Source organism: Coenobita brevimanus, chromosome 15, assembly GCF_032717465.1.
Source record: "Coenobita brevimanus isolate Jiangsu-jjx chromosome 15, ASM3271746v2, whole genome shotgun sequence".
NCBI lineage: Eukaryota > Metazoa > Arthropoda > Malacostraca > Decapoda > Coenobitidae > Coenobita > Coenobita brevimanus.
The window spans coordinates 35,392,378-35,404,552 of record NC_136968.1 but is presented as its reverse complement, the minus strand read 5'-3'; the positions used below and the strand labels follow the sequence as shown (position 1 = coordinate 35,404,552).

Genomic DNA, 12,175 nt, shown 5'->3' with positions numbered 1-12,175 from the left:
ATGTGTTGCAATATTCCAGAGGCCACAATCACTGGAAACCTTCAAAGGAATCCAGTCTTGTAACTCTGATTGTGATTTATAGAAATTTTGTGCATCAGCCTTTCCTTTTCCTCTGCATATTACTGTTATTATTATTATTATTATTATTATCATTATTATTACTACTACTAATACTACTACTGTTGGAGGCGATTTGTTTGTGGCCACCCCAAACGGGATTGAGGCGTCTGGCAATAGATAGATAGATAGACAGACACACTACTACTGTTATTAATCTTATTACTATTTCTCTCCCCAGATTTTCAGGAGAGAAAGAGGTACATCGAGACATAGAAAACGCAATGATGCACAGACAGACAACCACAGACAATGGATAATAACAAGATGGTTTGCCAAAGAAGGAGGGGTTAATAATGAAGGAAAGAAGGAGGGGAGGAGGGAGGGAGGGAGAAAGAGAGGGAGGTATTGGAGGAAACTGAAGAAGTGGAAGGCAAAGAAGAGGAGGGAGAGGGAGAGAAGGAGAGAGAGGGAGAGAATGAAGGAGAGAGGAAGAGGTAGAGCGAGAAGAGGAGAGAGAAGAAGACATGGAGAGAGGAGGAGGGAGAGAGGAGGGAGAATGGGAAGGAGGGAAGGAGAGAGAGGAAGGAATGGAAGACAGGAAGAAGCCAAACTGAACAAGAAAAGGAAAACTGAAGGAAGTATGGAAGGAAGAGATGAAGGAAGGAAACACAGAAGAGCAGATGGAAGGAATGAAGGAAATGAAGGAAGAACGGAAGGAAGGACTGGAAGAAAGAAACAGCCAAACATCGTATTCATATTGGTGGATGATTTGGGTGGGTATCTATCTACCTATCTATCTACTACTGTGCCCCTATCTATCTACTACTGTGCCCCTATCTATCTACTATTGTACCCCTGTCTATCTACTAGTGCCCCTATCTATCTACTATTGTACCCCTATCTATCTACTACTGTGCCCCTATCTATCTACTACTGTGCCCCTATCTATCTACTACTGTGCCCCTATCTATCAACTACTGTGCCCCTATCTATCTACTACTGTTCCTCTACCTATCTACTACTGTACCCCTATCTATCTACCACTATCTATCAAGCTACTTTGTAATTACTGTATCTATCTACCTATTAATTTTCATAGTTCAATATGATATGCTACATGGAACAGAATAGGGACGCTGCTAGAGATCAAGCAGCATGGAAAGCCGCCACTGGATGACCACGGCCGACGCATGCAAGCACACTGGAGTCTTCATAAACAATACAATACGATCAAGAGCAGTGGCCATATCATCTGAGTCTATAACAAGTGCAGTCACATGGAAAGGTTAATTTGACTAGTTACCAAGGAGACTCATCCGTACTGTTCACTGTATCATTCGTATAAGCAATAAAGGTTTCTGCTTCGATGCATCAGCCTTAGTCACCTAAAGGCAGCTCTCCACACTGCTTGATCTCTGGCAGCCTCCCTATTCAGCCCCTTATCCCTGAGGTTGCACTCTATGACCTCGTCCCAGGTCTTTTTTGGTCTGCCTCTCACAACCCTACCCTCAATATTCACATTCTCACCTTCCACACCAAACTGTCATCCTCCATCCTCTCCACATACGCAAACCATCTCAGTCTACCCCTGCTCATCACAACACTCACTCTACTACTTCAATATTAAGTCACACTGAATTTTATGTCAACGAGACATGATATACAGGCTGCTAGAATGACCAGTGACCCAGTTCCATCAGGTGAGAACAATTCCTCCTCAGGGTACAACGATGTCCCGTGGCACAACCCAGACATAGAGGCGGGCACACTGCTCAAGCTGGCCAGGAAGGGTATAGTGCTGGAGAGTCACTATGTCCTGCCCCTCTGTACGCCATCCAGGGCCGCACTGCTCACTGGATTGTACCCGTTCAGGATTGGCATGCAGGTACGTGTGGTGGTGGTGGTACAAATATGGTAGTGGTGGTACAAATATGGTAGTGGTGGTACAAATATGGTAGTGGTGGTACAAATGTGGTAGTGGTGGTACAAATATGGTAGTGATGGTACAAATTTGGTAGTGGTGGTACAAATATGGTAGTGATGGTACAAATTTTCCCTATCCTATTTTCCACTCGTGTTATACAAATCTTCTATCTATCTATCTGTCTATAGCCCAACGTCCTAATCCCGCAAAGGCTGGCCGCAGACAGAAAGCCTCCAAGTCACTCTGTCACCCACCATATGACTGCCCTTCACCGAACTCACTCCCCCCCTCCCTCATATACAAATATTCCCTATCCTATTTTCCACTCATGTTATACAAATATTCCCTATCCTATTTTATACAGTGTTAAAAACATTTTGGTATCCAATTCTTCACTCCCTTAACCCCTACGCACCGGCTGACGTGTATAGCTGTCACGATTTTGGGCGCAGGGCAATGCCGGTTGATGTGTATAGCCACAAACGTCTTCCCGCCACCCTTTGAATTTTAACTTATCCTTACTCACTGATGGCACCATCTAGGGACTTATGTATCTTTAATATTTTCTCAGCTGTTATAGTTTGGCAGATATTAGGGTTTGAAGTAAGGGTATTTTTTTCTGTCACGGGTATCCCCTGTAGAGAGGAGCGTGCGACTTTGGAAAACCCCCGGCATGTAGAGGGTAAACCAAAATTTGCTGTCCTACATGCCACTCCATTATATGAATTTTCACTGTTCAAGATGTTCTCCATTAACACATCCCATGCATAAACAGTAATACGACCCACCTGTACACAGAGAGAGAGATAGACATGCGAGTAATGTTCTTTCTCTCTCTCTCTTCCCCTCTCTCTCTCTCACTCTTTCCCTCTCTCTCTCTCTACAGGTGTCGTCCAGCCCCCTCAGCCCCACAGGCCTCAATACGTCACTTACTCTGCTACCTCAGAAACTTAAGCAACTTGGGTACGGCACTCACCTCATAGGGAAGTAAGTACCTCTCTCTCTCTCTCTCTTTCTCTCTCTCTCTCTTTCTCTCTCTCTCTCTCCAATTATCTTATTAACCATGAGTCAAATTGCAATAAGTACCTATCAGTCAATCTTTTTTTCTTTTTTTTTAATGCGAGGAAGAAGGAACCAAAGGCCGCGAGCCCGCTATTACTGGTCCTTCCAAGAGGAAAACAAAATACAAGAGAGAGCCAAATTCAAGATCCGATCATTTCAAGATGCCTGGACACACTGCGTACGAAAGACTGGAGATCATAGGAAGCAGGAAATACAGACAGAGGGAGACAGTTCCAGAGCTGACCTGTTGCATAAATGAAGGACTGGGAGTAACCGTTAACTCTTGCATTAGAGAGTTGGACAGAAAAGGGATGAGAGTTTGCTGCTAGACAGGTGCATATATATCTATCTATCCTCTATCTATCAATCTATCTATCCATCATCTATCTATCTATCTATCTATCTGTCTACCCCTTTCAGATGGCACTTGGGGTACTGCAATCGCAAATACACACCCACTCAGAGAGGATTCGACTCTTTCTATGGCTTCTACCTGGGCAGTCAGACCTACTACACCCGCTTCAAGAGGCTGCCAGGTGAGGTGATAGATAGATAGATAGATAGATGGATAGATAGATGCATATTTAGACAGATGAATTGATGGATGAATGGATATAAACAGACACACAGACAGACACACAGAGACAGATAGACAGACAGACAGGTAGATGGATATTTAGACATGAATGAATGGATGAATGGATAGACAGACAGACAGACAGACAGATAGATAGATAAATAAATAGACAGACATAGATACAGACAGACAGAAGGAATGTATGAATGAATGGACAGAGACAGATAGATAGAAAGAGACATATAGACAGACAGACAGAACAGGTAAAATGGCAGTCTGTGTTAATATCCTTGCATTACCCCAACAGACTCCCTCTACAAGAACAATAACAGTGGAGAACAAGAGGCTGGAGAACAACAGAACGGCGGTTACGACTTCCGATATAACGAGGCGCCCTTGAGGAACATCAGCGGGATCTATTCAGCGGTGAGTGATAGATAAAGATAGACGGAGAGATAGATAGATAGATAGATAGTGTGGAGGCTTGTACAACGACATCTGTTTGAGCGTATAAGTGTATATGGATATTTATGGATAAGTATATGAATAAATTTATATATACATCTATCCATCCATCCTTCTATTGCAGGATCTGTTTGTCCATCTATCTATCCATCTATCCTTCCATTGCAGGACCTACTTCCCCATTCATCCATCCATCTAACCATCCATCCATCCATCTAACCATCCATCCTTCCATTCTAGGATCTATTTGCCAGCCGAGCCGAGTCAGTCATAGCCAACCATCCACCCTCCACTCCCCTATTCCTGCTGCTGTCCTTCCAGTCCGTCCACAGTCCGCTGGATGTGCCACAGTCCTTCATGAGGAGGGACGGCAGGACAGAAAACCCGGCTCGGAGGACCTTCCATGGTAGGGCTATCACTCTGTCTATCCATCTATCTATCTATCCATACCTATAGCCATCCATCAATCTGGCAACCTATCAATTCATCTATGCTTCTTCTATCAAATCTATCTATCAGTCTATAATCCTTCTCTATCAATCTATCACCATTCTCTATCAATCTATCACGACATATTTCTCCCCTATCTCTGTCAATCTATCTATCCATCAACCTCTATTTATCTATCACATCTCTATCTATCACTATGTTTCTTCTCTATCCATCTCTCAGTCTATCTATTCACCAACCTCTCTATCTATCTATCTATCTTCTATCTATCCAGGGCCATAACTATTTTAAATACTGCCTTGCCAAATCCAACTACAGGGTGAGTCAAAAAGAAGTATTTAGGGAAGTTTGGGGTATTTCTGCATCTACCTATGAATCTATCTATCTACTTATGTCTACCCACCTATCTATCTACCCATCTATCAGTCAATCTGCCTATTTCCTTGTTTCTCTGCCTCTATCTGTCTATCTATCTATCTGTCAATGTAGCTCTCTGACTATCTACCTATCTATCTATCTACCTATCTATCTATCTACCTGTCATTCTGCCTATCTGTTCATCTACCTGTCTGTCTATTTACCTATACATATCTATATCTATTTGTATATATATATGTCTCTTTATTTATGTTTATCTATCTATACATCTACCTGTCTATTTAACTATCTATCAATCTCCACACAGGTATGGTACGAGCGATGGATGGTGCAGTGCGGCGTGTGGTACAACAACTCAAGGCCTATAACCTCTACCACAACACCATCATCGTCTTCACCACCGACGTGAGTACAAACGAGTGTCTGGAACCCCAATGAACTCTGTTATGTCGACCTCGTTATGCAATAAATCAATATGCAACAGGTCCTCGTCTGATGCAACCCTATGGCGTAATGAGGCTGCAATAAACCTGTACTTCATATTCATATCTACCTTTCTAATCTTTATCATTCTATCCCCTAACACAGCATCCATCCTTCTATCCAACTTTCTAATTGCTATCCTTCTATCTCCTAACACAACATCCATCCATCTATCCAACTTTCTAACTGCTATCCTTCTATCTCCTAACACAGCATCCATCCATCTATCCAACTTTCTAATTGCTATCCTTCTATCTCCTAACACAGCATCCATCCTCCTATGCCTTCCTAACGTCTCTCCTCCTCTATACCGTCCTAACGTCTCTGCATCTAACAGAATGGCGGCAACATCAGGTCCGGGGGCAACAACTTCCCACTGCGAGGCACGAAGGGCAGTGTCTTTGAAGGAGGCACAAGGGGGCCCGCCTTCATACACTCACCACTCCTGCCCCGCACTGGATTTAAATACAAGGGGTACGTTAAATGAGTAAATAAATACACACACACACACACACACATTTTTTTTATACTATGTGTCCCATACGATGCTATGTGTCTATAAGAAAGATGTGTGTGTATTTTCTTGGGCATGTGGATAGGATGGAAGACAGCTACTGGGTGTGGAAGGTGAGAACTGCGTATGTCGAGGGTCAAAGGTAGGGTTGTGAGAGGTAGACCTACAAAGACCTGGGATGAGGTCATAGTGTGTGACCTCAGAGATAAGGGACTGAATAAGGAGGCTGACAGAGATCAAGTAGCATGGAGAGCCGCCATTAGGTGACCAAGGCTGACGCACGAAAGCAAGTTGGAGCCTTTATAAACTATACAAATGATACTATTATTATTATCATTATCTTGTCATTTTTCTCAGCTAATGATTACTGTTTTTTTTTTTTTCCCCATTCCCATCATCATTATCTTCCATTTTTTTTCCATCAGAAGTTTACATCTAAAAACTTCTAAGCTATTTTCCATCATCTTCACCACTTTTCCCACCTACAGATTGCTTTACAAATACCTATGCTTTCCCTCATCACCCGCACTCTCTCTCCCACTCTAAGGATCACTTCTAAAAAACCAATGCTATATTTTCAGACTGATGCACATTGTTGACTGGTACGAGACCTTACTGCACGTCGCAAGATTTGGCACCCGCACTACAAACCATCACAATCCCTCAAATTACATGTATGAAGGGAATTCCGTCCTTCAAAACAATCCTGCCGCTCCCCAAAACAATGTGTCACAAACAATGGAAGAGGAGGAGGAGGGGGAGAGGAGAAATGAAGGAAATTATTCGTCAGGAGAGGGGGATGGGATGAACATGTGGTCGGCCATCTTGGAAAATCGTGAATCCCCTAGAACCACATTTGTTTACAACCTGAGGAAGAAGCCACTGAGAGGAGCCATAAGGTAGGTCAATTACTGTATGAGAGAGGGAGGTGTAAGTGTGGGGGAGGGCAGGGAAATGGCCGGGGACAGGGAGACATGGAGGCGATTAGTTTGTGGCCACCCCTTACAGGATTAAGGCGTCTGGATATAGATAGACGGATAGAATTCCTGTACTTTTTTTTAGATGACTTGTCACACTATGCACATCCCTGTAGTAAAATCAGCAAGAATACAGTAGACCCTCACAGTAACGGACTAATTGGGAGGATGCCAGGTCTGATAAAGCCAAACGTTTATTAAATCACAGGGGCTGAAGGGCTGCGTGATATGCCCCATTTAGCGACCCTTGTTTGGTATTGCTGACAAAAGTTTGGTGGGCTCTGAGGCTTCCGTTACATCCAAAATCCGTTCTATCGAGGCTTGTCATAGCGAGAGCCCTACCATAACAACAAATACTTACTACACTCCACCATAAACTGACCACAACAAATTAAATATCAACACAATAACACCACAACAAATCTGACAGAAGGGAATGGAGATTATGGAGTTGATAGAGAATTAGACGTGGCCATTACAAAAGGAAAAAAAAAGAAAAAACTACCTGCACCTCTAATTTTACTTATTCTCCCTCTCTCTCTCTCTCTCTCTCTATCTCTCCCTCACTCTCTCAACTGCACACCTGATTTTACGAAACTCTTCTCTCTACATCTCATGCTTTCTAAATACACTCCTTCAGCTTCTTTCCTTATTTTCCAATCTTTTTCCTTCATTCTCCTGTTTTCCATATTCCCTCCAATATTTTTCCGGGTCCGAGATAACACATCAATTATATATGGTAAAACAGAAAGCCAGATTAACTCACACACTAAAAAATCTGGCATATCCCCCCCTCCTCAAAATAAATAAATAAATAAATAAATAATAAAAAAAATAAAAAGTCTGTTCTTACCTGATGGAACTGGCCCAATTTCATGAATACTAAGCTGTGGTGTCAAGAATTGTGATGAGCCTTATTGTGATGAAGGGAATGAGTCTCCTTGGTTACTAGTCAAATCAAGCCTCAAATCTGCCTACACCTGGTCATCAACTGAGCTGAAAGGGGTTGGGGATCATTGCAAGGTTAGATCAAATGCACAATAATATATCTATCCATCTATCTATCTATCTTTCTATTTACCTATCTGTCTGTCTATCTATCTATAGCCAGATGCCTTAATCCCATAAGGGGTGGCCACAAACAAATCATCTCCATGTCACCCTGTCCCCTGCCATTTCACTGCCCTCCCCCCAACTTACACCCTCCTCTCTCATATACATCTCTACTCCATCCCTCCATCTCATGTTCAGTCTCCCCCACCCTCTCCCCCTCACACACATACACTCTCTTAGTCAGTCTCTCACTCTCCATCCCCTAACTTACCCTCTCTCTCATATACCTCTCCACTCCATCCCTCCATCTCATCCTCTGCCTCACCCTTCCTCTTCCCCTCACACACATACTCTCTCCTAGTTAGTCTCTCTCTCCAACCCCCCCCAACTTACCCTTCCTCTCATATACCTCTCCATCCCTCCATCTAATAATTAAACACACAAATAAACACATAGTAGAATAAATACACACAGCATAGGACCATAAAAATCAGCATCTATACCCTTTTCACCCAAACTTGGCCTAAAATTGCCATCCCTCCATCTTGAATCCTGAGGTGTGACAATAGATTAACACATGATTATGATGCTAGTCACAAAGAAGTGCTGTGGAAAGGATGTATAGCCATAGCACTGTCTTTTTCTGCCACTGAGCTATGTGAAATAAGCTGCAAAAGCAAGAAAATCTGGGCCAAGTTAAGATGAAAGAATTATAGTCATGAAGAAGTGCAATGGAAAGGATGGAGAGCCGTAGTATTGTCTTTTTCTGCCACTGAGCTATGTGAAATAAGCAAAGGGTGGTCGCAGACAGAACGCCTCCAAGTCACTCTGTCACCCACCATTTGACTGCCCTCCCCCCAACTCACTCCCCCCATCCCTCATACACACTGACAATATATAAATAAAATACACGAATGAACAGTTTCACATATATAATGCTTCTAACTTGGCCAAGATTTTCGTCCTTTAGCACATTACAAAATAGGATGTACAAAAACCTGTATCTGTTAAAGGCGTGTACAGTTACAGTATAGGATGTACAAAGACCTACATCTGTTAAAGGCATGTTTGATTACAGTAGACTCTTGCTATCTATCTATCTATCTACAGGTATCTATCTATCTATCTATCTACAGGTATCTATCTATCTATCTATCTACAGGTATCTATCTATAGCCTGACACCCTTGCTATGACAGACTAATAGGGGGAAAGCTGGGTATGTTAAAACCGAGAGTTCATTATATCTGACTGTTCCTCTGAGCTGGGAATTAGAGCACATGTTTGAAAATACATGAGTACAACAGCATATTCTTGGACTAAAAAATGCAAACTATACCCATTTTACACTATAATTTCACCCTATTGCAACTTACTTCGCATCCTCGTCATTGCACTTCTTCATGACTAGTACTGTATTACTATAGTTTATAAATTACAATAGGGAGAGGGCAATTTCAGGCCAGGTTGGAGTAAAAAGGGGAGGGAGGGAGGGAGGGAGGGAGGGAGAGAGAGAGAGAGAGAGAGAGAGAGAGAGAGAGAGAGAGAGAGAGAGAGAGAGAGAGAGAGAGAGCACATTAACAACCAGTGTCTGTTATAGCAGACAAAAGTTCCGCAGTCTTTGCTCAATTTGATACCCACTGCATTGGGGTTTGTTATAGCTATCTATCACCTTAATCCTGTAAGGGGTGGCCATAAACAAATCACCTCCATGTCACCCTGTCCCCTGCCATTTCACTGCCCTGCTCCCAGCTCACACCCCCTTCTCTCATATACCTCTCCACTCCATCTCTCCATTTCATCCTTGGCCTCCCTCTCCCCCACTCCACCTCACTCACATACACTCTCCTTGTCAGTCTCTCACACTCGATCCTCTCCACATGGCCAAACCACCTCAGTGTGTTTGTAACAGTGAGGGTTTATTATTCGTTATTTTTTCAGGCGTCGTCACTGGAAGCTGATCCTGGGCAGTGGTGGTCGGTATGATGGCTGGGTCCCACCGTACGATGTTGGTGGCCTGCCCGACGCTAGGTGCTGCTCTACCTGGTTCACACGCTCCCCCACGCCACCCCTCATGCTCTTCAATATCAAAGGTAAGCTTTGGTGTTTATTGTAAGTACGGTATATTCTTTAACTCCCACCTGAGGACGTTTTTAAAAACACGGGTGAGTATATGAGGAAGGCAGGAGTGAGTTGGGGGGAAGGCAGTCAAATGGTGGGTGACAGAGCTACCTGGAGGCATTTTGTCTACAGCCACCCTCTGCGCGATTAGGGCGTCGGGCTATAGACAGATAGATAGATAAACGGGTGAGTGCCATTATATAAGTATCTGCTGTATAAGAAACCGATGATACGAGAATGGGCAATTTAGAGATCCCGGCTGGGATGAAAGGATGGTTCCTTGTTCCTCGTATGAAACACCCCTAATGCGTGACCCGGCCCACAGATGACCCCCTGGAAACAACAGACGTGGCGGCGTTGTACCCAGATGTGGTGGCAACCCTCACCTCAAAGCTACGCGCCTACAGCTCCACCGCCATCCAGCCTCGCATCCCACCCGACGACCCCAACGGACACCCCAGTAAACACGGCGGCATGTTTTCCCCCGGCTGGTGCACCGCCATACGCTAATACCTCAGTGTTTTATTAAAGACTCGCATGAACCGCTTTAAGCCAACAGTGCCACATCACCCACACCAGGCTGCTGAAGGTGCCATAGTGGGATGCCTTCATGTGGTGGCACTGACATGGCCAAGCTCCTCCACTGCCCTGCTATACAATCATCCCTCATGGTGGTAGGTGGGGGCACCCAACATCCACCCACGATGTAGCACTGCTTATGTCTTCCTTCATGTCTATCATTCTTTTTCTACAACTATTTTCCTCTTTTCCTATCCTTCCTGTCACTATCTGTTTCTCTTCTTTCCAATTCAGGTGGCTGTACTGTAAACCTAACGCCAAGGAAACCATTTACAATGCTGTGTGGTAACCATACAGCCAAATAATAGGGTGATGTGGAGCCTGCAGTGGTGCCCATTAACTGGCTGCAGATGTAAATGTGGCATCCACCCAGTAGCAACTTCCACACTGATCCCTGTGCCTTGCTGCAGTGAAGTGCTGTCGGCTGCATAGCAATATCAATTAACGGCATGGGATGGCCCTGCAGGGGAAGCTGATTGCCTGCAGCGGATAAGTCTGCTCGATCAGGCAGAGTGGGGCAGCACCACCACCACCACCACCACCACAACAGCAACAACATCTCTCAATTCCCTCCGTCCCTCAAGTGAAGGATGGTGGCGTGCAGCAGGAGGGCCACTTCAGCCTGCAGTCTACCAGGTGCACATTCAGATGAGGCTGGCGTTGCAAGTACTACGGTGTTGGGCGAGACTATGACTGTACGACCTAGTGGCGTTACCCTCACCAAGATATGCCTCACCACATGTGTTACCAGCCTTTACTACACTTACAGGTACATCAGCAGATTACAGTACTCCCCTCAACATAAACGGACCCTGAATTTGACTCTCTGTTATCTTTTTATTTCCCTTGGAGAGAACAGTTTAAAAGGATATTAGCATCTGGTTCCTTCTCCCATCCATTATTTAAAAAAAAAAAAGACACCTGTAACCTGGTATATGGACTATCTTATTCATCTGTTTTTCCTTCCTCTATTCATCTTCTGTATAAAAAAAAAAAAACATCGATTCTACTGACACGGGGGGAAAAAAACAAAAAAAAACATAGACTCTACTGACACTGGAAAAAAAAACCCGACTCTACTGATATTGGAAAAAAATAAATAAATAAATAAATAAAAACTCACTGCTTGCCTACATTGATGCTAAAAAATTAGACAGAGTTAGTAATCAAAAATACAAAACAACCCTAACTATACTAGTGGTTAATAACAAAATCCTTTACTACATCACTTGGCTGCGCTATGTGGTTACCTTATTACTGCCATCCTACACTGGAATACACCCTCCTACCCATGCACACGGTGGACTGCAGGCTGGTCTAGTGCACCATCTTCCTTTCTGGTGGTAGGGAGGGAGTTGAGGGATATGTGCATACTATACAGACATCAGCATACACACACACACACACACACACACACACACACACACAATCTACCTCATTATCTATCCATGTATCTATTCACTTACACACACACACACACACACACACACACACACACAATCTACCTCATTATCTATCCATGTATCTATTCAC

At 43.7% G+C, this 12,175-nt stretch overlaps 1 pseudogene; it reads left to right on the top strand.

The window, feature by feature from the left end:
- The window catches only part of LOC145390566 (arylsulfatase B-like), a 12,266-nt pseudogene extending 1,693 nt beyond the window's left edge, over positions 1–10,573 (top strand).
- The last annotated feature ends 1,602 nt before the right edge of the window (positions 10,574–12,175 follow it).